Source organism: Serinus canaria, chromosome 1A, assembly GCF_022539315.1.
Source record: "Serinus canaria isolate serCan28SL12 chromosome 1A, serCan2020, whole genome shotgun sequence".
In the NCBI taxonomy this organism is placed as follows: Eukaryota; Metazoa; Chordata; class Aves; order Passeriformes; family Fringillidae; genus Serinus; species Serinus canaria.
Window position 1 is genome coordinate 7,470,594 of NC_066314.1, and position 27,649 is coordinate 7,498,242.

The 27,649-nt window shown below is 42.7% G+C and overlaps 1 protein-coding gene across 2 annotated transcripts in view; it reads right to left on the reverse strand.

The window, feature by feature from the left end:
* The window catches only part of GRM3 (glutamate metabotropic receptor 3), a 102,355-nt gene that overhangs the window by 54,981 nt on the left and 19,725 nt on the right, over window positions 1-27,649 (reverse strand). The window contains exon 2 of one of the 2 annotated variants that reach the window (XM_050970076.1): window positions 9,737-9,840. The exons of the other annotated variant lie outside the window; for it this stretch is intronic. The gene's annotated coding sequence lies outside the window, so the exon portion shown is untranslated. The remainder of the gene's footprint in view (window positions 1-9,736; window positions 9,841-27,649) is intronic. 2 annotated transcript variants of the gene reach the window in all.

Consider the following 27,649-nt stretch of genomic DNA (forward strand, 5'->3'; position numbering starts at 1 on the left):
CATTTCCTGTTAAAGTGCCAGCAGCAAGAGTTATTTTTAATGAAAATAAACCAGAGAAAGCAAAATTTTCCTGTTCCTGCGAAGTTTTATCTTGTGAAGGCACCAAGGAAGATGCCTTGTCCTGAGCAAGGGGGTGACTTCTACTGCTAAGAAATGAAATGTCAGTCAGTTATCACTCAGACTCGTTTCAGTTTAGTACTCAGCTCTTTGCAGGTGCATCCTGGAACAAACAGCTCCAACCTGCACCAAGCTTCTCCTCTGTCCATACCACGTGTCCCTCCCTCAGATCTGGTGCAAGCTGCTTGCTTGGCTCCACAACAGTGTACGTACATGCAGACATATATTTTTATGAGAGGAGCCAGAACCTCACACCCCCAACACATACACTGCATCCTCTCCCTCTAAATGGCCATTGCTATGGCAACAACAGCTTAACTCAGAATTTAGAGAGGCATTTAGCACAAATTATGAAAGAAGAGACGAGAAACTGGGTAAAGCCATGTGTGGTTTGATGGCTCACTGTGTCTCCATTCACCGATTGCTTTGGGACACTCTGGGGACCTTGCCACTTGTATTCTGTCACCTTCTGCCCAGCACTGTGCAGGAAACAGCTTTCTCTAGCACTGGCTTTGTCTTTATTCTTTTCTGTGCTGACAGTAAATGGACTTTCAGCCATCTGGTTGGCCACAGGACTGAATTTGCAGTCTGCCCAGCTTGGTCCTCAATCCCTCTGCTGGAATAATTCATGGCCTGGTAGTGAGATGGGGAATTCCTTGCTAATGAAGGGGAGGAAAGACACAGGCCCTATTTAGAGTATCTGGAACAGTGCTAGTGCTCTGGTGAAGGCCCAGCTGAGCTGTTGGAAGAAGCACAGTGCATGTCTCTGACACTTCTCCTTGCAAGGAGTTGCTCTGTGGTGCCAAATCTCTGACATAACGACAGAGGAAAGACAAACATGAATAACCTCAACAATTCCTAGTGAATCCATGTATTTCTAAAGCCTGTGCAAACTTTGTCCTGTTCTTATATAAGGTCACATCTAATATAAGCCAAGATGAAAGGTGTACAAGGAGAGGGACTTTTAAGGAGGGCATGGGAGGGAGTAGATTTACATTAGATAGAGAGAAGAAATTATTTCCTGTGAGAGTGAAGAGGCACTGGAACACAGAAGCTGAGAACTCCCCATTGCTAGAAGTGTTCAGCTGGCTGGGGCTTGCTAGGGGAGGTTGAAATTAAATTATTTTTAAGGTCCTTTCCAACCCAAATCTTTCTATGGTTAGTCTATGGTGATGATCCTTTGCTTTGGACGAAGCACAAAATTGGCAAAAAATATTCAGAGAAATGTTCATATCTAATTTTAACCATCTAAAGTGATATTCCTCCTTTGGAACCTAAAGCTGAGCAGGATGAGCCCAGGTGTTAACTGTGCTCCTTTCATCCTTCACTAGAGGTGGACAAAGAGTTTTGGGGAAGGAAGAGTTAAAACATCTTTGTGTGGATGTTTGTATAGGGGCTTATAATTTCTTGGAAGGTTCAGTCCTCAGTAAGGATGTACTCCTGCCTCACTCCAGGAGGAGTTAGATCTGATTTATTTTGGGAGGATCAGGACTGGATATTCTTTCTGTGTGGCCCCTGTGCCTTGTAAAAACAAGCTCTCTTGTTGTTACAATTCTCATTGCAATCTAAGATTAATACTTGTATCCCAAATTTCACCGAGGCCACTATGAATGAATAATAATAATCCCATTAAGGAATTCAAGAACTGGCCAAGAGTCACTAGTTGTATTTGCTAACAAAACTGAACCAGAGGTGAGGATTTCATTGCTTTGATTGCACTTTCTGGCTTTGACTGGGGAGAAACTTCATGATTGCCAACATTTCTACTGACCACAGGAAGGCAGAGCCATCCTCAAGGCAGCAGGCATGCAATAAAAGGCATTCTGTGATAATTGCCTCAAATTCTCCTGTCAGGCAGCAATTGAAAAAGGAGAGCTGAGAAACCACAAGACCAGGTGCATGAGAAAAAAAGTAGGTTAGGAATTGTACATGCCAGATTGTGAATCAGGCTGCACTCCCCTCAAGGGCATATTCTTCCACTTCCACAGCTTGTTTCATGGAGAGGAAGATGATGGAGAAGAACCATCTCTGGAGATTGTCTGTTTTTCCCGGGGCTGTGGTGTTACTCCACATGCCAGTGTTGTGCCTCTGGGAGGCAAAGGGCCCTACATCACACGGGGTGAACTGCAGAGGGATCTTTGAGCAAGGAGAAAAATCAGAGAGCAAACAGCAGCCCTGGATGTGGCTGTGGCTCTGCTGCAGCAGTAGCTGAGCAGCTGCTCAGGGTGTGCTGAGAGTGGGGACAAGTTCTGGGGGTCTCACTAAAAGTGACTGGGAAGAGGGGAATTGCAGAGGGATAAAAGGCATGGAAAAGTGAAGGAACTTGAGGGGAAATTTTGAAATTCATTTTCTAGGGCAGATATCTTTGGCAAAATTCTAGACCTTAAAGCTACATGACAGCTTGCAAGGAGAAAGAAATGCAGTTCCCTAAGTTTTAAATCAAGCGACCTTATGTGTTTTTTAGGGCTATCACACTCAGTTTGTCAGCAGTGAAATACCCTCCCTTCATGGCTCAGGCCCAGCTACCTTTTCTCAGGAAAGCAAAATCAGCATAGCCAACACCTGCCTTTTCCTATTCCACCAGGAATGAAACACACACATGGAAAACAGGGGAGGCCTGTGAAAGCAGGTGACAAGATTTAAAATGGGAACTCCTATGGCATCTCTCCAATATAAAATGAAGACAACACTTGAGTAACAGCCTACTCTTATCCCAGACTGCATGTTTTTGGTACATCCTGGTAAGGGGTAGAAGGGACATCTACATTTGCAATAAAAAGGTGTCAAAAAGGGCCAATACTCCTGACCTGAGGAATTCCACTGCTGCTGACTGCTCTGGCTGTGCCCCGCCTGTAACTTTCCTGTCTAAAACAAGTCTGCAAGGTGTGAAATCAGGGTATACTGAATTCAGAGCCAAGCTTTCACTGATGTCAGTCAAACACAGGCTATCCCCAGGTGACACTTGTGTTCCAGTTTGAGTGTATTCTTTCTGACACAGAATAAGACCAGGGCATTTTATTTTTTCCAAGACAGATACATCATCTGGCAGTTTCCAGCTGATGTAAGTTAGGTTAGAGTAGTGATACAGCCTATCTATGGAGAGCCTCTTTGCCTGTGGTTTCCTGCAGGGGGGTTTTTGGTGTGCTCAGCTGAGTGGCTGAGCTCACTCCTCAGCCTTTCTTTATCAAGGGATTTTAATCACGTTTTTCATTCCTTTATTCAGCCACCTTCCTTTCCCCAAAAAGGACACCTGTAACAAATTAATGCCTTCAAAGTCTGTATTTTGTATTAATTGGATTAATTGGATTCTGTTGACACTGGCTAGTATTCAAACTTTATTGGAATTGACAGTTAATGTAATTGCATAAGCCCTATTTCCTTAGGAAATCAGCCTTCAAAAGACCAGGGCATGCTGCAAGAACTCCTCTATCCTTGCAGGGTCCCAGGCTTTAACTTTTAAACTTTCCCTATTGTTATGTAAGCCAATGGCACAGCTTAATTCCTGGAATCAGTTAATTGTAGAACTTGGTTCATCAAATATATTTTAGCCATTGAAATAGGATGAAATAAATTGCACACTAGTATATCTATTTCTCTCCATGGACAGGGTCTGTAGAACTAGACAAAGGAATTTCCTGGTTGGAGTGGACTCTTCAGAATCTCCTTTAGTCAGTGAGGCCAACATGGCCAAAAGTTGTTGGCATGCAGTTCTTTCCACAGAATCACAGAATCAGGCTAGAAGGGACCAGTGGGTCACCTGCTCCAAACTCCCTGCTCAAGCAGGGGCATCCCAGAGCACAGGATTGTGTCCAGACACTTCTGGAATATCTCCAGTGAGGGAGACTCCACACCCTCTCTGGGCAATCTGTTTCAGTGCTTGGTCACTGCACAGGACAGAAATTCTTCCTCATGTTCAGGTGGAACTTCTGGGCATCAGTTTCTGCCCTTTGCCTCTTGTCCTGCTGCAAGGCTCAACTCCCTCAGCCTGTCCTTGTAAGAGAGATGCTTCAGTCCCTTAAACATCTTTGCAGCCTCTGCTGGACCCTCTCAGTTGTACTGAGTAGCCCAAAACTGGGCACAGCATCCAGATGTGGCCTCACTAGGGCTGAGCAGAGGGGCAGGATCACCTCCCTTGACCTGCTGGCAATGCTTTTCCTAGTGCATCCCAGGATATCATTGTCCTTCTTGACTCCTGGGGCACGTTGTGGCTCATGGACAGCTTGCTGTGCCCCAGAAGCCCCAGGTCCTTTCTATTTTAGGCTGATTGACACCCTGCACTCTATTGACTGTATTGATGAAATCCACATATGGTCACTGGGGTCACATCAACAACAAAGATCTCTCCATAAGAGGGACTTCCCTTCATTCTCAGATTTTCAGTGTAGCAGAGGTTTGGTGCCTCTGTCCCATTATTTGGATGTTCTTGCTAGTATCAGACCATGTGCCTTAACATTAAAAGCTCTCCACTGTGAGAAGGAGCAATACCATATGAAATAGGGAGAACTCACATTTTGCAAATCCATTTTTCCTGTGGGCAGTGTTTCAGTTTCATTCTGGGATCATTGATTTGCTGGCTTTGAGCTGTTTTCTTCATCAAGCCCAGAGGATAAGCTTTTTCTGCACTGCATCTTTCTCTGTTCTATGGCTAATGCTAGTTTATTCTCCTTCAAACTTTATGTAAAGCTTTTACAGGAGAATGCATCTGTGATATGCTCTTCAGCTGTTTTTTGGAATAAACCAGAATAAACTGGAAGATTGTCAGTGTATTTTGCAGATTATCTGTGTTCCAACTCTACTCACAGGAAAATGCAAAGTCGATTAAAACCCACCAAGTGTGATAAATATGTTTTTTGATTCTGTCAGCATGGCTAAAGATAAAAGCTAATGGCAAATCCATAATACAGTCATACAGATCAAATGATCTATCAATCCATAAGCTTGCATTCATGACAGATAAATGCTCTTATTATCTTCACAGCATGCCCCAGTTAGTCCAGCACGAACTTGGTGAGTTAACTTGGCACTCTGCTGTCAGGGTGTTGGCATGCAGGAAGTTTGTTTGCTGCAATAGCATTTTAAATGATGCTGAAAGCTCCATTTCTTCAGTCTGTGAACTCTTGCTTTCATTGATTACTGCTCAGCTGAGCACCTCAGCAGCTCCCAGGTGTATCCCACTCCTTTTTATTCCACTCGTGATCTCTTTGTGTTCCTCTTTCAAGCCTTCCCCCTCTTCATGCCAGCAGCTTCTTTCTCCCAAGTTATTGGTGCACTGAGCCTCAATCAGAAAACACCTTACATTTCCACTCACCTAGGGCTTGAGACAGCCACATGATGGGGAATTTTTGAGGCACCACAGTCAGGGAAAACTTGTACATTTTTCAGGATAAATTCAAGAATTTGTGTCAGTTATCAACATGAGACTTTTGTCTGGTCCACTGGTTCAGTAAGTCAAGACTTGAACTACCAGTTCTCTTGTATGAACAGACTGTTTTGAGCTAGGACTCTAATCACAAGGAATAAAACACTGTCTAATGCAATGGCCAAATCAAGTACCAGTGAAAGAGGCTCCATTTGTGTCAATCATAGTTATCTTGTTGATGGATCTGTCCCACTGTTAATGTTAAAACCCTTTTTGTTCTCTTGTTCCAGATATTCAGAATTATTCATTCATCCTGAATGGATATTTTGTGCTTAAACTGAATCTTAGAAGCTTATTTAGAACCACTTAAGATCTTAAATTAAATATGAGTGTAATGTGGGGAGGCATAGAAATGAAAGATCCATAATTTTTCAAGTGTAAAATTAAATTCCTCCCTCCTTTCCTCTCTGATTTTATGCATCTAGTACAAAGTATATGGAATTTGAGTAGGTGTACTCAGAAATTCAGAGCATTTTGATAGATATCTGCATGTGAGAGATACATGACTATTGTAGGTCCACAGAAATATATCAATTGATTAGTTTCTTTTCTGATAGAAGTTGCAAATTTTCTCCATTTACATTTAAAGGCCAACAGAACTGACTTATGAATTCTTTCCTATTTTATCTATTACATCTCAGGACCCACAGGGAAGAAATTAAAAACTCATCATCTGGCCAGCATGGAGGCTGAGAGCTTTGATGGTTTCAGCTGTTAAGCCTGCTGTTCCACAGAGCCCATTTTTGACTCCTAGCTCTCCTGCCCAAACCGATGTGCTGATGCTGGGTTGGAAGTGATGCAGCTCCAGACAGGGTCAGCAATTCACAAAATTTCCATCAGGCTAAGCATAGCAGTGAGCATATATGTGCATGCATGCATGTGGGCTTTGTTGCTGTTTTCAGCATTCAGGAAACAATTACAGGAGAGCATTAGCTGTGCTTCAGTGCAGACTGTGAGTCTAAAGTGATGGCATGATCTTCGCTCAGGGACTGAGAGTGTCCCAGAAGGATCAGCAAGGCAGCAGGGAGCTAAACCTACAGCACAACTAATTTCTTCCAGTTTACTTCTCTGTTTTGAGCACCTAACCCTTACACTCAGAATTTCTTTTTTTTTTTTTTTTTTGTGGAATTCTGAACAGCTCTCTCCTTTTCAGCAGCTGAACCAATAAACAAGATTATTTTTCTACAATTACAGCTCCCTCTATTGCAGGGTATAATGCCATCCCTGTATTTTAGCAATGGGAAGCTGTGGAGAAAACAAAGTATGGCCTGAATCAATGGCAGAAGAAGCAAAGATCACTTCTTTCCCAGTGTCAACATAAAACTCTAAGAGATCATGAATGTCTAAGAACAATGAAGAGAGCAAGAAGCTGCAGGCAATGGGGTATTACCTTCAGTACAGCCCAGTCCAAACACAATAAGAAATGGTTCCTGTTATAAGATTGATATAGCTGCTAAAAGTAAACACCATATAGGTTACCAAAACACTTTTTCAGGTCTTCATCATCCAAAGCTAATTTGTTTCCACTCAAAAACATTCATTGAATACTCATTTCTCTTTACCTTTGCTGCCTCACTTAAACTAGACAGCTATGGCCACAGTGCTAGTCCTTTACAAAGCTATTTGTTCTCAAAGATAATTAATTTCTGTGGGGAAATGCATAGCCAGCAGCAGAACCAAGAGAAAAGAGCTCTATGATAATAGGTCAGAATGATTTAAAGTGCCCTGAATACTCATTGTGTTGTTGATGAGAAGGAGCAAACCCTGGAATTTTCTATGAAGATGTCCTTCAGCACTTTTTGACTGTATGACAATCATCTAACTTAATTACTGACTTCCTCAAATCTCAGAAAAACTCATGTACATCACATATTTCCTACGCTCATTAAAGGACATGAGATTATTTTTTTCTGGTGGTTTTGGCTTCACATATAATACACAAAATCCCCTTCCAGCTGTTGGAAAGGCTTCAGTCTAGCAGGTAAAACAGAGCACTGAAATCTGGTTCCAGTCTCATCTCTGCCATTGGCTCACCTCTCTGTACCTATAGAAAACAGAAGATAACATTCCTTTGTGACCTTGCAGTGTGTCCTAAGGATTAATGCTTGGAACGCTCCACACGCTCCCGCAGCGCTCAGCAGCCAGGTCAGTGAGTACACTCTGTTCCTCTTTGCATGGAGGTAAATTAGGTGTGCCTCTGATGGCAGCAGAAATTTGGCCCCACTGGATGAATCCCATGATCTCCAGTCTTTGGACAGGTTCATTCAGCTGGCACCAGGCCTCAGACCTAACTTCAGTGCTGTGATATATCTTGCAAGGAAAGGTAGCTTTTGGGTAGTGGGAGAGGATGTTGATAGGTAAAGCAGGAACTAGGGGCATGCTGGTAAAACTGGAGATACTCTCCGGAGAATTTTATCACCTGCTCCCTTCTGAAAGGGCTGGTGGAGGAACAATTCAATAGGGCATGTGGGGTCATCTCTGCTGCTAGCACAAAGAGAGAAAACCATAAGCTAGCTCTTTTTCCAGGGCTCCCTCTAATTTCTGGGCACATGGATGTTCCTTAGGAAAATCCCATGGGATTTTCAGAGAATGTGGGTTTGGCTGCTGCTCCAAAGTGCTTTCTGGAGAGCCTTTCTAATGGCTGTGGGGAAGAGCAGGGAAGCCAGCTGAAATACGAGGGTGTCAATAACACCTATTGAGTCTGAGTTCCCCTGGGCTAGAGCTGCTGCTTAGACAGACACTGTGGGCAGAGTGCTTGGCAGGCTGACTCTGCCTTCTGAGGCCAGGCTTCATCCTACAGCCACGAGCAGGGTGCTGCTGGGAGCTCCTCACTGCCCTGGAAATAGCGAGCCCCGAGCTCGTGTTGCAGCCCAGAGTGTGTTGGGGATCTGGGCTACAAGGGAGCCCGCTCCCCAAACAACCCTTAGTCGATCATGCCTTGCCAAGCACCAGCTGAAACCTCAGCATACACCAGCTGGGCAAGCACCAGTTATTATTTGCATAAATTATTCATGTATTTCCATTTTATTTAATAACTGAGTTACAACTATTCATATTACTGTCTCCTTACTCCAGCACTTACACGGACTCAAAGGGCAGATGATGAATACATTTAATACTTCCTCAAATGCAAATGTTTTTGTTTGTTTTTCAATGTTTACTTGCTTGACTGGAGCCTTTCACTTGAGCCTCATACCCCAGTTAGTTACAGCAGACTGCAGAGTGGGATTCATGCCTGGATGAAGGTAATTTGCTTGCTTTACAACACCAAGATAAATACTGGTCTGAAGCACCGTCATGAGGTCAATCAGGTCTGAGATTTTAAATGCCAAAAGATTTACAATTTCATCCTGACAGCCCCTCTGCTCCTCCTCATGTTTTCCACAGCAATAAGACTTATTTAAAGCTTTAAATATGGGAAGCAGAAAAGGAGTCATTAATTTTACTTGCACAACAGCATTCACAACTTGTAAGGCTTTGACATCTTCCTTAAACCCAAAGGAATTCAGATAGCTAGGGCAATGAATGCTTACCAATACTTGCATTGGAAGGACATAGCTTTCAGGGCTGAACACATTTTTGTCCTGCAGAAAGCTGACAGTGATGAGAGTATGTAGGATGGATGCTTTACTACTACATTCACATGATGCTATTTAATTTCCCATCTCATCTTGTTCAGCATATTCCCTTTGTGTTTCTTAAATCAATAGAACTGCAGTGAGCCAACAGATTTCTTCCATATTTTGTAGGATGCTCTGCCCTTGCCACCATACTTAATACCTATTGTTTTCAGTAAGACAAATAAACTCCTGAAATGTTATATTTGCTACTTAGAAGGGAGTTGACTGTGTGTTTTGGGGGATAAGAAATTCAATTGCAGAAAGCTAAACATATATGCGTGGAGCTGAAAGCTTTTGGAAACAATTTCTGTGGGCTTTCATATTTGTATCACTCTCATGATTTTGGATGGAAAATGGAAAACTTGTGATGAATGCATAATAGGCCATTGCATTTCCATTTGAGACAGAAGGAACGTGCTGACTTCTTCAGAAGGGAAGACAGATGAAGGCAGGCAAGCTGCAGAATAAAACAAGAATTAAGTGATAGCCTCTTAATGATCATTGTTCTGCTATCTGTCCATTATCTGTCTGGGTGTAGGTAGCAAACACCACATGAATTTAAATAAAACCCATTACTCACACTCACAGACGTGATGATAGGAGTTGCTTGACAGGTCTTACACAGGAAACTCGGATGTAATTGAGCCCGGTGCTCTGTTGATTCTCCTCCAGCAAATTCTCTACCTGTGCAGGAATATTATAAGACCTCACTAACTTTGAAAGAGTGTTAGGGGTATTTGTGCTTATTTGTGTTTTGTATCATTATTGGGTCTCTACAATAACAGATGGTGAAATCTCCCGAGTAAGCCAAATGCCAGTGATTTTCCTTACAGGATGTCATGCAAAAACACTAACAGCTCGGTTCCTATTATACTAGAAACTGATGGGCCAGCTCCAGCACCTTTTAAAGTTCCTGGGTGTCTTTGGATCAGCTCCATAACACAGCTGAATGAGGCAGGCAATCTGCTTTAAACACTCTTTTATTATTCCCAGAGTTTCTGCTGAATATGCTATCAAACAGGCCAAAAATCTCTCTTTACGAGTGCTTTCTTCTTAGAATACACAGGTGAGAGAGATGAGTAAAATCAGGACAGTTTGCAGGTAAATTTAAAATACACCTTTGTGTTTTCCTTCTTGAATCAGGGACTTCTCACTTCTGAGATAGCCACTGCTGGTGGTTTGTGTTTGCTGGAAGCAAAGAGTTCTACAACTGCACTTGGCATAGGTGACAACCAGCTTAGCCAGGCTTGTCTTTCCTTGGTCTTTTCCCTGTGCCTCTTGCTGTGCCATATTGAAGGAATATTGCTTAATGGCTATAATGGGATATTTGCATCTATTTCATGCTCCTAGAGCTGTCCTGGTTGACTCTTTTCTCTCATCATGATTAACTTATCATCTGCTGATCATGAAATCTCAATAGAATTCATAGTTCTCTGTCAAGTGTGACTGTGGGGACATTTCTTTGTCCCTGTAAGTCTCATACTCCCTACTGGGGATGTGAATAATGTTGGAGTCCTTTCATCACATTTATGGGCTTTGAGAGTAAGTTTGGATGTATTTATAAAGTCCATAAATTTAGATTGTCCTCTATTTATATCTAACCGCATTTCATGTTGAAATTCTTATTTTCAAGTACACATATCTATTTATGACCACTTTTTAAATTAAATTTCCTTTTAAATGAACTGTTGGTGGTCCCCTAACAAAGAAGGGATCTCTGATCTGAACAGGTCCTGAGCTGGGGACCAGGTCTGAGTCTTTTCACCGTGTTTAAAGAGAAAAGGGGGGGAAGTGGTTTTCCTCTCCTTCCTGGTTCCTCCGAGGAGATAACTGAATGTCTGACAAATACTGCATTTTAAGCAATGTGTAAGTGTAAGCAGGGTGTATGTGTAAGCAATATGTAAGTGTAAGCAGTGTAAGCACCTAAAGAGGTGACATGCTCCCTGCAATAGGCTTCATACACGTGCCAGGAGGGAGTTCTTCCCTCTTTATTTCTGGGACTGCCTGTTGGACAGCAGTCACTAGCCAGTACTGGACACTGAGTTACACAGCAGCAATAGGGACAAGATGTCTGTCAACTTCATACAACTCTAGTTATGTACAGTTATTTGTGGATTTTAGCTTTCATTCCTCTAGGCCCCTTGCTTTTCAGAGAGGTAAGTCCTGAACTTATCCACTTTGGCATTTTCCATGAGAGAGGAGAGAGGTAACAGAGACAGAGGAAAGAAGGCATTTCTTATGAAATGTCTTCAAGGAGAGTTAATTTTTTTTGACTGGTGTCTGTGGAGTTTTCATATTTATTCAGAAGGAAATCACGCTCAGCAATTGTCATTAACTCCCAGAGAAGTGCTGCATTCGTTTGAAGGCATATTTGACACATATTGTGTCAAAGCTCACGGTCTCTCAGACATGACGTGACAGCTGAAATTATTTTACATGCTCCAGTTAAAGGAATTGAGAACCAAATTCCCAGGGGCTGTGGACAGTTTCTGTACATAAAGCTCTCTTTGAGTAAAAAGGAGATTTTTCAAAAGCATTCAAAATCGGTTTTTCCTGCTCTCATAGAGTTAATTCTGGATTCTTTTGATCACCAAGGTAGTTCTTCAATATATCTGAGCCAGTTTGGCTGAAATGATCTTAGCAAATAGGATGGGTCATGGACCATTCTGATCTGGATGCTGTCTGACACAGCTGTGCTGTGCCATTACAGAGAAAATCTCTGGAGCTCCAGAACTGGAAGGTCCCATCCCAAATATCTGATGTGAATGCTGCTGGGGCTAGGATGGTCTCCAGCCTCTTCCCAGGAGTTGTGTGGGAGAGTTATAGTGGACAAAACTCTGTGGCTGGAGACTTTTAGCCATTAAATGACACAATCATATTCTGGTGTCTGTCACTGTTTAGGAGCTGTAGCTGCAATCTCTGAGCTCCTCTGCTGCCAGTACAGATGAACAGAACTGTGCACAGTCCTTGACATGAGGTGCTGCACCCCCATGTGTGTGGCTATGTCTGGTCCCACAAATCAAACCTCTGTGGGACCATCCTGAGGCAATGAGATGGTTAAGCCACAGTGGTGGGCACTCATCCAGCTCTCCTCTGCAGCCTCTGGAAAAGGGAACCCATGCTGTAAATGTATCTGCTGAAAAAAATGGTCCCCACTATGTGCTAAGTCATGTCAATGAATTATTCAGAACAATGCCACATCCCAAAGGAACTCCAGGGATCATTCAAGCAATTTCTCACTATGGGCAATCAGGATTATATTGTCAATGTCTTTTCACTGGCACTGTTTAGCTCATTAGTAATACAAAAAGTTCTCACCACTTCTGCTGGAGAAATCTTCCTTGATGCATCCTAGCCCTCAATTTGCTTTGCTAATAGCTGCATCAAGATTGAGAAAACTCATGTGCCTCTTCCTAGAGGTCTCAAGTATAAACTTCCAGGTGTTAACTGAAATTCCTTATACTTTCCTAAAGTTGAAAGCTCCCCAGTCAGTGAATACAACTTCCAGAGCACAGACAAAAAGGGTATTTTCTGCAGCTGCCAGGTGGTGTTGCTGCCATTGCATAGGATATAATCTGAAATTTGTATACAATCCATGAAGTATTGTGAAAATAATAATTGAAGTAGGTGTAGGTACAGAGAAAAACTCCTACAAAACACAGGGGACTGATGAGGCTGTTTTAGGGGAGAGCAAACGTGGCTTCACATGTTTAGCTTAGTGAAAGGAAAACTGAAATTTTGGACAGCTATCCATAGACCCCTCAGGGGTCTGAGTACTCAAAAGGGAGGAGAGTAAAAGACATTTCTGGAATTAGAACAAATGACTGTAACCTGGTCCTGAATAAACAGACAGTGGAAATTATAAAGAAGTTTCTAAACAGCAGAGGAATGAAGTTTTGGAAAAGCTTTCTGACTGCAGGAATAACAGTCAAGAAAAGCAAAATTTAGGAGGGAGCTGAAGAATTCTAAAGAAGGGATAATATGACCTGATGGTTCATGACAGCCAGAACTCAACTCAGTGACCAAAGTCATCCCTTCAGGTCCTGTCTCTGACAACCTGAAAAGTATTTAAGAAGACCACGTCCCATTGATCTGCAATGACAGAGAAGGTGGAGACTGAGTCTCAGTCTCTCCAGATCTAAATGCAGCAGGGTACCCTTGAGCAACAGTCCTGCCATTCCATTTAGTAGCAAAAGAGCCCAGGAAAAGCTTCTGTGGCAGCAGTAATTTGATCTACCACAGTTGTGAAAGAATGGACTGAAAGAGTTATTTTTTCCTAAGCTGTAGTATCTTTTTTCCTGGATATGATATAAACATGAGAAATAAATTGGCAGATATCTAGATACAAATTTTAAATCAATGAGATCTGAAATGCAAGAGCTTTTGTATCCAAATGGCTGTTTCATGCCCTAAATTCTCTGAGTTGTGCTTAATTCTTGCAGCACATAAGGCATGTAAAAACCACCTACTCACTACTTCAGAGCCATTTTTCTTCATCTAAATGAAATTTCTTTGGTTCCATTCATCTTTACAGCTCATTCAACAGGTCCCTCTGCAGCAGTGAAGGGAAGCATGTTTCAATGTGCTAATCCAGCTCGGAGATGGATTAATTGACTCACATGCCCCTCTGATCACTAGCCAGATGTCTCTCCCCAGCTGGCAAGCCTCACCAATTTTCTTGTTGTTGTTGCTGTTGTTAATTCTGGGTTTCCAGCCAGCAGGGGCTCAATCAAGGGCAACGTGCCCTCTGCCGACATTTTGTATTCTTTGGTCTGCTTTCCCTTGGGCAAAGACATTCAGCTGTGAACCTCCTTCCCTGGCTCCTTGTCATCTGGCCTGTGGCCCCTGGAGAGAGATCTCCTGGTGCAGTTGCACTTGTGTATCCGGCACGTTGGGCCACCACGGGGCTGTGCTGGGAATATTCAAGGTAGGAGAAGGAGCCTTGTGGGGCTCAGACGGTCAGGTTCAAGAAGTGACCCAAAATTTCAGGTCTGTGCATTGAATTTTTTTACTGGGGGAAAAAAAAGACTCATAACAAGTGTTAGAAATATCTCCTTTGTCAGGCTACAAAAGGAAATTTCTGTGAAATTATATGAGAGAAAAGTCAAGAGTGCTTAAGAGGGCTGTGCATGACGAGAGCAGTTGGGACACTAAACTGGGAAGCAAAGTAACACAAAGAGTGGTTTGAAGATGGGGTGTGTGTGTGCTCCAGGCTCTGCTCCAGAGAGTACTCTACTCTCTTCTGTCGTTGTCCAGATGTCTTGGGCAAGACACTTCACTACTCTGGTACTTTCCAATGCCTGTGAGAATTTGGGGTATTTTTAAGGTACTTGCTAATAAGCAAGGCAGGGTGAAAATTAAATGTAATCTGTATCACTGAATATAGAGCCATGTATTTTCAGTGTGAAGGCTTCTGCCATGACTTGCAGTGATCTGACTAAAACCATGATGTTACCACATGGAAAGGTGTGAATTTGGCCAGACTGTAGAGCATTGTTTCCTCTTATCCCATTGCTTGTCATGGGTCACCACCATGATCACATTGAGTAAAAACTTAATGTACAAGAATTCGACTGGGTGATAAAACTTTTATTCACCTCAGCAGTGAAGAAGTCACTCCCTAACTCACACACAGGTTATCAGCAGTGGTCACTGAGGGGAGGGCAGCTGAGAGAAGAGGCAGCAGTAGGAATATTTGAAGATTTGTACTATTTAACACCAAGACCCTGAAATTCAGCTATGCACACAGCTAGAGCATTCTGTGAATTATAAAGGTTTGGTTTTCTAATTTCTCAATAACGGGGGTTATTTATCCCAAGCTGTAAAAAAAAGGAATTCCTGGATTATATGAATATTTGCGTTTTCTTTCCCTTTTCTTATTTTGTTCTTCCATTTTCCCTTCCCAAAATTATTTCAGCAAGAGAGAAAAGACAAGCTAATACTTCTTCTTTTTTTTTTTCATTAGAAAAGAAGCAGCAAAATATTGTTTCATGACAAGGTCAGAGAAGCACAGCTTGAGAAGAGAGATGTAAGAAGTTCATCTAAGGTGTGAACATTAAGAATTCAGCTGCAATGCTATGGACCCAGCACTTACTACTCCAAATAAAAACGTGGATGAGCTCATTTCTTCAGCATCTGAACAGTGGCTTACAATTCATAGGTGTGTAAATAAGAAGAAAATCTCACTCCTGTAATTTAGTATCTTTGGTCTTTTTTTAGTTTAAGTACGTGCCTTGTATAAATCTCGCTCCAAAACCACAAATTTCTTCTCACATCAGGCATAGCCCCAGGGAAGTTGTTTTACAGGGAAATAAAGGCTTCGACCTTTGATCACTGTAACCTGGCTTCTCACAATCCTGAAAACAAGTTTCTAAAAAATTGAAATGTGAACAACACACACCATCAATATCAATTACTGCATTGTTAGGTGGTAAATTTTCCCCACGGGGGGGTGAGCAATTCACTTGATGTACTTGGCAAAGGGTTTGATTCTCCTCCCCACTGGCAGGGATGTGGTGCTGACAATCTCTCTGTTCTTTGATGGGGCACAGAGCAGAGTAAGGGAGAGCAGAGTCAGACTCAAAGCTCTGCGAGTGCAGAGAAAAGCCGGCTCTGTCAAGAGAGGATTTATGCAGTCTGAACAGCGAGCTGCAATCTTTGAAGAAAAGACTTCAAAGAGAAAAGGAGAAAAGAAACAATGTCTAATCTTCATACAAATGTGCTCAGGGGTCTCTGAAATTCAGAAACTTCTAAAATCTAAGAATTAATTATCACTTGCCAGAGGGAAGCTTTATTCACAGGTAACAGTTACAGCAACCCGAGTCCTCTAGGTGTAAAACTCACGCAGTTATGTTCAACTCAAGCTCAGTAAATCACCCTCCTTCCTTTCGGTGTACTTGCACACTTTCCAAGTGTTTGATGTTGTGCTTCACATTGTTTATGTGTGACACATGACAGCAGCTCCTAAAATTTTGTCTTTGAAAGGAGATATACTTGGAAATATTTTGGTACAAGAACTGTGACTCACAGGTTCACATTGAAACATGCAACAAAGCAAGGCAGCTCCTCGGCTCCTGTAGAGCAGTGCAGTCCTGTTGGCTTCTGTTTACTGCAGAAAAAAGGCAGGACTCTAAGTCATTTTTCAGCTCCACAGCTGCATAAATAACGAGGAGCACTGGGGGTGACTAAAAGAAACACTGGGGGTGACAATAGCACTGCTACTCCGATTCCTCTTAGCAGAATGGGGTGTTTAAAATGACCCTTAGGCCAGGTATCCAGAATATCTCAGTACCTCACAGATTCTCATTTTTGTTCTTACAGTACCTTTTTGTGTAAGCACTCCTCATATTCATTTTACACTTGAAGTCTGGAAGCTAAGGAGGTGCTATTGCCCATGGTTGCAGGGCAAGTTAGCGGTGAAAGGAAGAATTCATCATTTAAATATCTGGAGAACTCAGTTACATGATGGTGTTGTTGTGCTCAAGAAATTGAATGATTTATTGTGGATTTCTGACCAGAGTCATACTCAGGCCATGGTGATGTGTAGTTTAAATCCTGTATTTTCTGAAGCTGAGGGTGTGAACCCAGCTGGCTGCTGTGGCTCAGCTGCCACACAGAAACACATTAAACTGCAATAACTTGATTGTGAATCTCAGCCCTTTCTTTTTAAAAGCTCTGTCTTTCATCTTTAAGACTTCAATGAAAACAGCTGTTGCAGAAGCTCACGAGAGAGCTGTACCACAGCAGGGAAACAGCTCCCTGACAAGAGCAAGAGGGTCTTCAGACCCAGAGCAGCTATATCTGGTATAAAAATAAAAACTTGCTTCTCTTAAAATATCAGTAAGCCAAGGCACCTGTACTGTCAGGAAAGGAAATGGAAGACAGAGACCATGTCCAATGCAGCTACCTTGAAATAACAAAACCCTCTGGCAGGATTGGAATTTCTTCATTTTATGTTTAAATACATATGGCTTTTGAGGTTAAATAGAGCTTATCTTGATATTTGCCCACCAGCAGTCAGGAGGTGTCTGTGACTTGTCTCCCTGTGCAATGAATACTTTGCATCCCAATAATAAGTAGATCCAACCATTATGCACCAACAGCATTGCCAGCGATTGCCAAAAACTGAGCAGACATGTCTGTTTGTGATATGGCTTATGGGAGTGGTGGCAATTGGTCAAAGGTTAGGCTTGATGATCTTGGAGATCTTTTCCAGCCTTAGTGGTCCTATGATTCTATGGTCTGCTGCCTCTCGGGAGTCACTGGCCACCCCAGAAGATCTAAATAACACAGGGGCATTGCATTATCCCAAGTTAGCATCCAGAAGGATACAAAAGGACAGAGTTTGACCCTGGTGTTGCATTACAGGCAGGGCTGTGGGTGTTTGTTTTCACAGGAAGTTTTCTTCTGCGAACAATCAGAAAAATCCCAGTCAGTCTCCTCTCGCTGGCTGTGGCAGCTCCCAAGACAACAGAACCAAAGGTAATCGGTGCTGCCTCTCCCTCCAGATAGGAAATGGTGATAGATATCTCAAGTATTTGTTTAACTGTGGATAGTTGACACAGCTTGTGAGGAATTATTCCGGGAGGAAAGGAAACCTCCCAAACTCCTCCACTTCCTTTGTCCCCGGCTCTCCTGGGTTCCTGCTGGGGACTCTGAATCACCTCTCCAGGACTGTCCCTGCCGGGGCAGAGTCCTGCAGCCCTCCCTGGAGTTGGAGTTCTCCTGGAGCCGGGATGCAGGGGATGCAGGGCTGCACAGGGAGCGCTCCACTCTCCCAGCATCACCGGGACCGAGCTGGGACCAGCCCGGCTGGGGGAACTCGGGCACATTCCAGCCCTGAGTGAGTTCCAACCAAACCTGGCAATCTGCTACTCAGCTATTTTTGCCCAGTGGGGGATATCTGCTATGTTTGTTGGAAGATTTGTGGTGTCACTTATCACACGCTCGTTATAATGCATTGCCTGAGGCATAATTAAATTCAAAGGGCATGTCTGTGTTGAAAGGGAGGGTTGCAATTTGTTGCTGTTAGGATTTTTCATTAAAAACCAAGCAGTTTTTCTGACTGGCAGGAACAATGGTTGCAGAACAAAAATGCTATTAAATAAGGAGAAGGCAAAGGCTTTTTTTTTTTTCTTTCTTTTTATTTTTTTTTCTTTTGTAATAACTACCTGCCTGACGTCTCCACACTGACTTTGAATAATGTACAGCATTTAAAAATAGTGGGACTGCAAAAGGAAGACAAGGCAGAGAAAAGAGGAGCCTTGACATTAAGAAAGGTCTGGCAGGTGATAGGTATAATATATATACCAGATTATATGTGTATATCTATCAATACGCAGAAATGTCTGTATCTATCTGTGTGTGTGCATGCGTTTTATCTCCAGAGGAGAAATTTGCCTTTGCTGCTGAAATTTTCCTGAAAGCTCAGTTAATTAGTTCTCATAATACCCAGAGAGGCAGACTTTAGTATCATCTTTATCCACAGATGAGGAGATAGGAAAGAGCACAGAGAGAAGGATGCACAGAGAGATTAAGGGATTTCTGCTACAGTGAATTCAGTGTAGAGCTGGGAATTCAGTCCAGCAGGCAAAATCCTAACCCTATTAAAAGCAATGGGAGACTAACTTATGAGAAGCCTGGATTTGGCAATTTTTGCTTGCTTTGTTCAAACCTCTCTGATCTATTCACAGTTACATGTGTCCTGATGATGCTTTCAGAGCAAAACCACACCTGTGACTGTGTACAGCTCCTGGTCAAATCTCAGCTGAGTCCCTCAGTCTCAGAGCTTCAAAATGGGGGCTGGCTGTTTCTTTGAGGGACTCTGTACCATACATTTACATATATCTTAAAATAGTCTGGAGTGATAAGTGAAGTAATTTAAGATCTTCTTAAATAGAATACTATATTCTCCCAGGCTACCAGGGTCACAGAACTGAAATTTTACATCCCTAGTTGCTATATTCCACCTCACAGTGCTCTCAGAAAATGACTGGAGGGTTTCAGCTAAACAGATGAGCTATTTCTAAATTAGATTGGGTAAAGAAAGCTCATTAAAGAAAAAAAAATAATAATGTCCTCATTTTATAATGGCTTTGTTGCCTTCTTGCTTATATACTTGTTCCAGGGCAGTGTTTTCATGTTATTAGGGTGTTTTCAGCTCTTATTTTTAAGCTCGCTTCATTAATGTTGGTAGAACACTTTGAAGTAGAAAATGTGCTAAGTGGTATCACTGACACACTTTCAAGGCAGCGCTTTTGCCTTCCCAGAGGTCATCTGAAGCAAATTTGTCACACCTGCTATTGTGCACAAAGTGGTGCTGGCAGTAGAGGGACAGATTTCCCTGAAAAGTGCTGCAGCAGCTGTAAGCTGGCTGCAAGTGCCTGGAGGAGGATTCCTCCTTCCAGCAGGAAGCTGGGCTCTGCCAGCCCTGCCGTGAGGAGTCTGGCAGTGAGGCAGCTGTGGAGCAGAGCTCCACTGTCTGATACTCATGTGCTGGATAAAAATTCCCTACACTCATCTGGAAGTCTCCCAATGGTTCCTCCAGTGTTGAGCACCAAATGTGCAATTTCTTTTTCCTGAAAAGCACTGTAATGGAAATGAGGAGTGTGGGAAGGAGCACAGGGTTTATGTGGGAAAGGCTGCTGTGGTGGGCAGGAGATGGACCTGCTGCAGCATCTTGGAACAGGATGTGGGGACAGTTTCATGGAATCATAGAAAGACCTTGGTTGAAATGGACTTTAAAGCTCATCTGGTTCCCATGCCCTGCCATGGACAAGGGCACCTTTCACTAGATCAGGTTGCTCAGAGCCTCATCCAACCTTGCCTTGAACACTTCCAGGGATGGGGTGTCCACAGATTCTCTGGGTGACCCGTGCCAGGGCCTCACCACCCTCAAGTAGAGAATTCCTCCCTAACACCTAACATTTATATCCTGGGGCGTGCCCACTGACCAGAGGTTTGCCAGTGGTGCAGTGCTGTTGCACTCCAGGATTTACTGCTCTCCTCCCTCCAGCCTGGAGCATCCCAGGGCAGAGGACAGGTTTCTAACCTGAGGCAAGGGCTTACCTGTGAAGAGTGGTATCTAAAGAATCCTATGGCAGGTTTAACAAGTCTGTGGCATCAAGGTTAGTTTTGAAAATCACTGAAACCATGGCCTGGCTACCTGTATCCCTTCCCCACCCTCCCCTGGAGTGTGGGATCACAGGAGGGATCCTGTTGACCTTTGGGTATGGTTTGGACACAGTGCTGCTGGCGGTGTGAAATGGGAACCTGTCCTGGCACTGTATGGCAGCCTTCCCTCCAACTGCAATAGCACAGCTGCCTGCTTGCTTGTGGCTCTGATTTATTACCTTGTCATATTTCAAAAGCTAAAGCAGGTTGAGCTTGGTCAATGTTTAGATGGAAAGGTCTCCAAGGAAAACACAAGAGCTGGAGAAAATGTTCCCTGAGTCAGAGTCAGGGCAATAATCCAGTGTGGTGTTAAGGATGTTGCTTTTGGCCTGATTGCAAAATCAATGTATGGGCCACTAGTGGTCTGTGGGGAGGGACTGTAATACCCAACATGACTGGGCAATAACTGGCTGGTCTTTCTTTTCCTACAGGGGTCCACTCTACAGTGGGTGTAAATTGGATGAAATGAAGATGATGAATCTGGCTGATTGCTCTCTCTGTTTTGTCTCATTACTTGGATTTAGAGGTTTGGTTGTTTTCCTCTGTCACCTTCCTTTATATGTTTCACAATTCCTTAATGGCATGGAATGACACAAAATACATTTAGCAATTTTTTTTCCTAATAAATTTCCCAGCTTCTGGAAATCCATAACATTAAGGGTCCTCTTAAAGGGTTGGGGTTTTTCTGCCTAAAGTTGTTGTCACATGGATTTGAATTTTCCCTCATCACTCCCACAGAATTGTCTGAAATCCCAGGCTGCTCACAGTGGTCTGCAAGGTCGGATCCATTATCTACCAGTTTCTTATACTGAGCATCACCTCTGTGTCTGGCCCTCAAGGAAAAGCAGCCACATCTCTTACTATTACCCCTGTAGATGTTGTGTTTCAGATACTGGACTTTGCCACTGTCCTGGGTTTTCCACATTCATCACATAGGTTTTGAAATGGCATCCATCAAGGAACATGGACGTTTTTCTCCTGTGAAGGAAGGTGCATGTAATAGAAGTCACAATCCCTTTTGTAATAGTAAAATCTATATGAAAAGAGCACTGATCTGAATTTAGGAGATAATGAAAAATGAACAATTTCATCCATGCACCAGTTTGGTCTCTCATGTTTTTAAACAAATACCTGTTCTTCATCTATCCTCTGCTTCTAGCACAAAAAGAAATAATTTTCCATGACATGATGAAATTCAGATTAAAAAGCCGTATTTTCATCTTCTTATTCTTTTATTTTCAGTTTACCAAACTGCAAATTTGAAGCATGAAAGGAGCTAAATGATCTCATACTAAAAACTGCAAAGCAAACAGAGGATCTCTGCCCATACTGTTATTTTAGGTGGTCATTTCAAGAATGAACCAACCAGACAGTTTTGAGGATGGCAAGGTGTTTTAAGAACCATTATGCAAAAACTCTGTGACTGTAGTAATGAGCTGTGGTCCTCCACTGGGAAAACAGAGCCTTGATAAGCTCACTACAAAACCCCTGTCAGGAGAACAAGTGCTTTGAAGAGAGCATTGAAAAGAATTTTCTTCAGAATATAAGAAAGTATGTAATGTGAGATTTCTCAAAGGAGAAGAGTATGCTTTATTTGGGCTTTTCTATACAGATTGAGGAACAGAATGTGAGAAAACTTCACAACTTCTTTAGGAACACAGATATTTTCAGGCTGGACTGCACCCAAGTCCAATCTAGCCCAGCATTTTGTGTCAGAGAGAGGCCAGCACCAGATGCTGCAGGAGAAGGTGCAAGAGCATCTGAGCAGGTCATGCTTCCACAAGTGGAGAAAACATCTCCCTAATTTCCAGCTATTGCTGCTGCTGTTATGTGTAGATTTATTTTCTTTCTGCAGCACAAAAATTAAACAGAGGTGTCTGTTTTAGACTTTGGAGATCATTGCCCAAAACATTAATTGCTTCCTCCCAGTCATACACTGAGTGACTATAATGAAGCCCAAAAATCTGACTCCCACCCCTGCATTCAGTAATTCCAGTGTGTATTTCCAGCAGAGAGCCCCACAATGGCATGGAAATCACCACTCTCCTTTGGCCACACAGCAGCAAAGGCAAATGGGAATATACTCTGTGGTTTTGAGTGAGGTGCAGGACTTTTTCAGCACATCAACACTAACCTCTCCCAGCACTCACAGAGGGGACACAGAGGAGGTGTGGGCCAGGCTGGGACCCTGTTGGTGGGGTTCTTATTGGTACTGGCTGTCTTGCAGATACTGTACTGACTGATTCTGGGCAATCTGTCTCTCATCTCTGGGTTGCCTCTACAGAGCAGAGATACTGACATTTCCCTTCTTTGAAAAGCAGTATGATTGACAGCTGTGGCTAAAAAATATCTGCAGAATATAACATAGGAGATTGTTTCTTAGAACTATCAGCTCCACCACTGAAACTTCTTAAAACCACCCACAAAACTCTTCTGTAGTCAGAGAAAAACACATTCACCTCCATGCAAAGCTGTTCCTTCTGTTCCTCTTTCAGAATTAAGCTGAGCCTTTGACTTTTAATTTTGAGCTTTGGTTTTTTTGTTGTCATTATTACTATTATTGAAAACACGCAATGTAAATTTAACTGTGGTCAGGTCCCTCATTGAGCTGCAGTGGAGGAAGGGCATTTGTACTGGGAATTAATATGGTTGGCATATCTGCCTTGTTTTGAGGATAGTGTTTTCATGTTCTTTTCCTTTCTTCCCCAGCTTTCTTCTCTTTTGTATCTGCCTGCCTCTTTCCCGTTTCTTTCACAGCCTCTGTTTTTGCTCCAAGCAAAGAACTCAGTCATGCTCTCCCTCTCTCATGGGCTCTGTGTACACTTGAGGTCAGGCTAGCCAAGCTTACTGGAGCCAAACTTTGCACCCTTCCCTTGCCCTTTTCATACCCTCTGCCTCATGGCAGTTTTCTGTGCCTGGGTTTTGCCCGTGCTCGAGGGCAGCGCTGCTGGCACACCTGGCTGGGCTTTGCCTGCCTGCTCCCAGTGGCTCCAGTGCAGAGCTCCTCTTGGACACTGGGCCAGCCACCCATCTCTCCTCTGATGTATTTTATGTGTTTCAACCACATGATCTTCAGGGAAAGGGACAGTCTGCTACTCTTTGTCATTACCCACTCTAGCACGACACAGCTCCCCTGAGGTTCAAGGCACCATATGCTTCTTGAAAAGGCACAGTCTCTTTGATGTGCCCTCAAGTTCCTCTGAACTCACTTCATCCTCATGTCCCTTCTTCTTCTCTCTATTGTTTTTTTTAACAATGTCTTCCTTCTCAGCCCTGTGGTCCTTCTTTCTTTTCCCCACACTCCCCTTGCCCTCCTCCAGGGCTGTGCTGGCAAGCCTTGGGCAGCTGTCCTGGGTTGGAGATGGGGCTGGGACCAGGGGACACCCAGGATCTGCAGGAAGAGTTGAGCCACTCTGTCTCCTCTCCCTTATGAGGGAACAGGGATTCCTATCCCTGAACCTCAGTGGGCAGGGACCTAAGCAGAAAGAAGAGGCTGAGCTGTGTAATGAGCTCATCAGAGGTGGCATGACTTATAGAAAAGGCTGTGTGTGCAACGGGGAGCAAACCCAGCTGGGAGGAGTGTTTAATGTCTGATTTGCAGAGCCTCATTCCTTGGAGGCCTGCACTAATTTTGTTCACTTTCACTGCCTTCCATTTTCTCATATCCGCCCTAATCTGTGTGTTTCCCTTTATAAGATTTAGTCCAGTTGTATTCAACCTTCTTCCTACTATTCCCATCAGAGTAGTCTATGGGCTGCTTCATTCCAAGCAGTGTTCCTAAAGTTTCTTGGGAGGGGTGCTCCAGTCAGGCAACAATTAATTCCTGTATCTGTAATTTGTTTATCTTTTTCTATAGAGTCTTACAACAAGCCTCAGGAGAGGGATATAAATGATGAATGCAGGTTAATAACACGGGAGTCTGCAGAAAAATTGCATTAAAATGGCACAGCAATAACGGATATAAAAACAACTGAGGCATGTGGTAAAGTCCCTACTATATAAAAATATTTCCACTGGTAATATACATTATAGTTTGTGCTAAAAAAATCTGAAATTTTAAAGTGATAAAAAATTAATACCTCCGAACTTCTAGTGAGAAAAAAAGGTTAGGTAAATTCAGTCATTCCAGTATATTTTACCATAGGTGAAAAAAATGAGCAAAATGGGTGAACTTAATCCTGTTTAATCTTAATAATTCAAAGGTCTATCAATGTTGATAGCCATGTGTATCAACAGAGCTCCCTCTGTCATCAGTGCAGAGAGGCAGAGACCTCAAGGGAGACAGGTTCATCCTAACCGAGAAAAAATGCTTAAAAAGCAGGGACACTGTCACTCCCTGAACTGGAGGAGATAAATTCATCTGGTCTTACGTAGGCAGGATGTCCAACCCTTCCAACAGCTACACTTGGGAGCTTCCTCCTTCCCAAAGCCACTTTGAAAAATGACCTTGGGTCACTATGGCCAGCCTAAGATTAGCAGAACTATTTGTAGTTTCTGGTACTCCAAAAAGGAGGTAAGAACATTTCTATTGGCTTAAAAACACAGAGGCAGCTCATGGATTTAACTAGAGGCACTGGAAAATCTCTGCCAGATGTGAGGTGTTGGAAGCTGAGCTACACATTCATCAGGATGTTCAACAGCCCATGTATCATCTTTGTGAACATTTTGTGTGCCTGCATGAGCTGAGGGAAGCTGTCTGTGTGAGCTGATATCACAGAGGGGTTTCAGGAGGCCTGCCACAAATCTTCAGTCAGGCAAACAAAGTGGTGGGGTTTTACCCTCTCATGACAGTTCATCATTCTGCTTTAACAGCCTGAAAAAAGCTGTCAAGAAGTGATGTGAGAAGACATCACACTAACATGGAAAGGGAAATCTGCCTCATTTTTTTTCCACTAATAAACAGAATGAGGACTGAACTCAGTCTTGGGGGCACCAAGTGGACAAATGTGTAGGACATCCCACCCAGCAATCCCAAATCAGGCTGTGCTCTGTGTCAGGACACAGGCACTGTGGAGATGTAGCTGCCAGGATGATGGGAAAAGGATGGGAGCTACCAGCTGAGCTAAGAAGACAGGAAGGGTGTTAGATCATAGTGAGATATGTTTCTACTGATACACTTCATCATAAATAGTGCTGATGGGGGTTTTTGAAATGATAAAGAGGCATTGGGTAAATCCTTTGGCTGGAGGTGCATTCCTAGGGAGCCAAGAGTGCAAAATCCCTCTTCAATAGGATAATGTAGAAGAAAGCACTGCAGAAAAGCATTTAGGTGAAGAAAAACTTAATCCATATAGTCGTCTGTTCTTCCAAAGCATTAGCCAGAAATCCCTCTGAAATGCTGTTTTTCGGTGTGTGTTCTGATAGCTCAAAGTCTGCTTGTAAGGTAAAGGTTTGGTTTTATTTTTGGTTTGGTTTTGGTTTTTTTTAAATGCTGTTCCCCAAAACCAGTAACATTTCAGTTTTCAGCCTGTGGTCTGTGATTCTTCATGGGTCCATGATATCTATGCCTGTCTACTTTTTTGAGAAACACAGTCCTAATGATAATACATTTTCAGCAGACTCTGCAACCATAGGAAAGTTTTAGCAATAAGGAGTGAAAACCACTGGTACAAAGGGTTGTTTTTGAGCTCAGTGTGAGAAAATTGATAGAGATTCTTCTGAGCATTTTTTTTTAATGACAACACCTCAATTAATGGAATATCACCTACCCTTGTACAAGGAAGGATTGAAATGCTGAGAAGGTAGATGGTGATAATCATTGATAATGTCAACAATGACACTGTCAATGTCCAGAGAGTAGGGAGGAAAGTGCTGAACTGGAGTCAGACTGCCACTTTTATTGCAGAGAATATAAATGTAGCATTGAACTCTGCAAGTTCCCAGCAGGCTGTTCTTAGATAATCATGGCATCTATTTTAGTAAAGTGCAGATTTTGAGGGTACTTTATTATACAGCAGGATGGCCGGGCTGTAGAAGAAATGTTGCTGGATTTGCCACAGCAGTCTGCAAGACACAACATCACCAGCCAAGTGGTAAAAATATGAGCACATTAAAGATATTGAGGATTCCAACTGATCCAAGATGAGCCTGCAAAGTGCATTTTCTTTTGCCTGTCTTGAGTTTGCTCAGTGGAATAACAGTCTGTGAGGTAAAAATAGTACACAAAAGGAGAAAAGTCTTTCTCCTTGGTGTTGTCTCTGTTGCTCACTTCCTACATGTTGAGATGAAGTTTGTGCTGAATATCCAATGGAGAATTAGCAGGTGGAATAGAGTTCAAAGTCCTTCCCTGCTTAATATCTGCAGCATTTCTCAGCTCTTAGAACCAAACCAAACTACAGAAAAAATCATCCAGGAAACAGAGTGTCGAATGACCAAATAAAACCCACAAGCAACAGGAACAATGAGGCAAAATCTACATTTTTGAGTAAATCATGTGGAGGATCATTGAAATCACAGAGCTCAGATGTATTATACAAGCTACAAGAAAAACTTTATGAAATTACAGTCTTTGCTGTCATCTTAATAATCTTTAGGTGCTTGTTCATTTGTATTTGTGGAAAACATGGCCTTAACTCTTTCAATTAGTTATGCTAGTCTCTTTTTAAAAAGGTAGTAACATCTTTAATATTCTCCTAGGGCTGTTTTGCTTGACTATGCCACATTTATTTGTCAAAGACAGATGTCCAGAATTATGAAATGTCTAGCCTAATTCACAAATTTTTAAAACACAACGTGACATTAGGAACCAAATAATTTTAGATGTGAGTTCTGTACCTCAATTCATCCACTTCCAGTTGTGATTTATTTTAACAAATATGTTAACTCTGGGCAGGAGAAGTTTAAGAACAGTTTGGACCTAGTTATATATGAGTCATGAGGAGAGTTGTTTCCTGGTTCTGTGGGTACTTTTTGGCTGATTCAAGCAGTAAATATGAAGCCTGGTGAGACATAAACAAAGGATTATCTATGAAAACAGCCCCTTTAGTCTATTTAACTACAGATATGATCACAAGAGGGTTGGTACCAGTGGATTTGTGAACTCAAATGGTACAAAATAATAACTTGGTCTGCTTCCCTGATATTTATGGGGCTGTAACTCAGAAGTTATTCAGTGAAAATCAGTGGAGATCCTTCAATTTCACCAAAACCACTAATGCAACAGCAAGATCCTGGTGGGTCAGTCCTGGGGACAAAATGTAGCAGGGTCAGGGCTATGAGCAGTCCCTGTGTAGGTGCAGTGGCTGCCTGTGCTGTAATTATCCCTCTGCCACTCTAACAGATATTGGGGCAAAGGTGTGTGATTATAGACCCTTGGTACAAG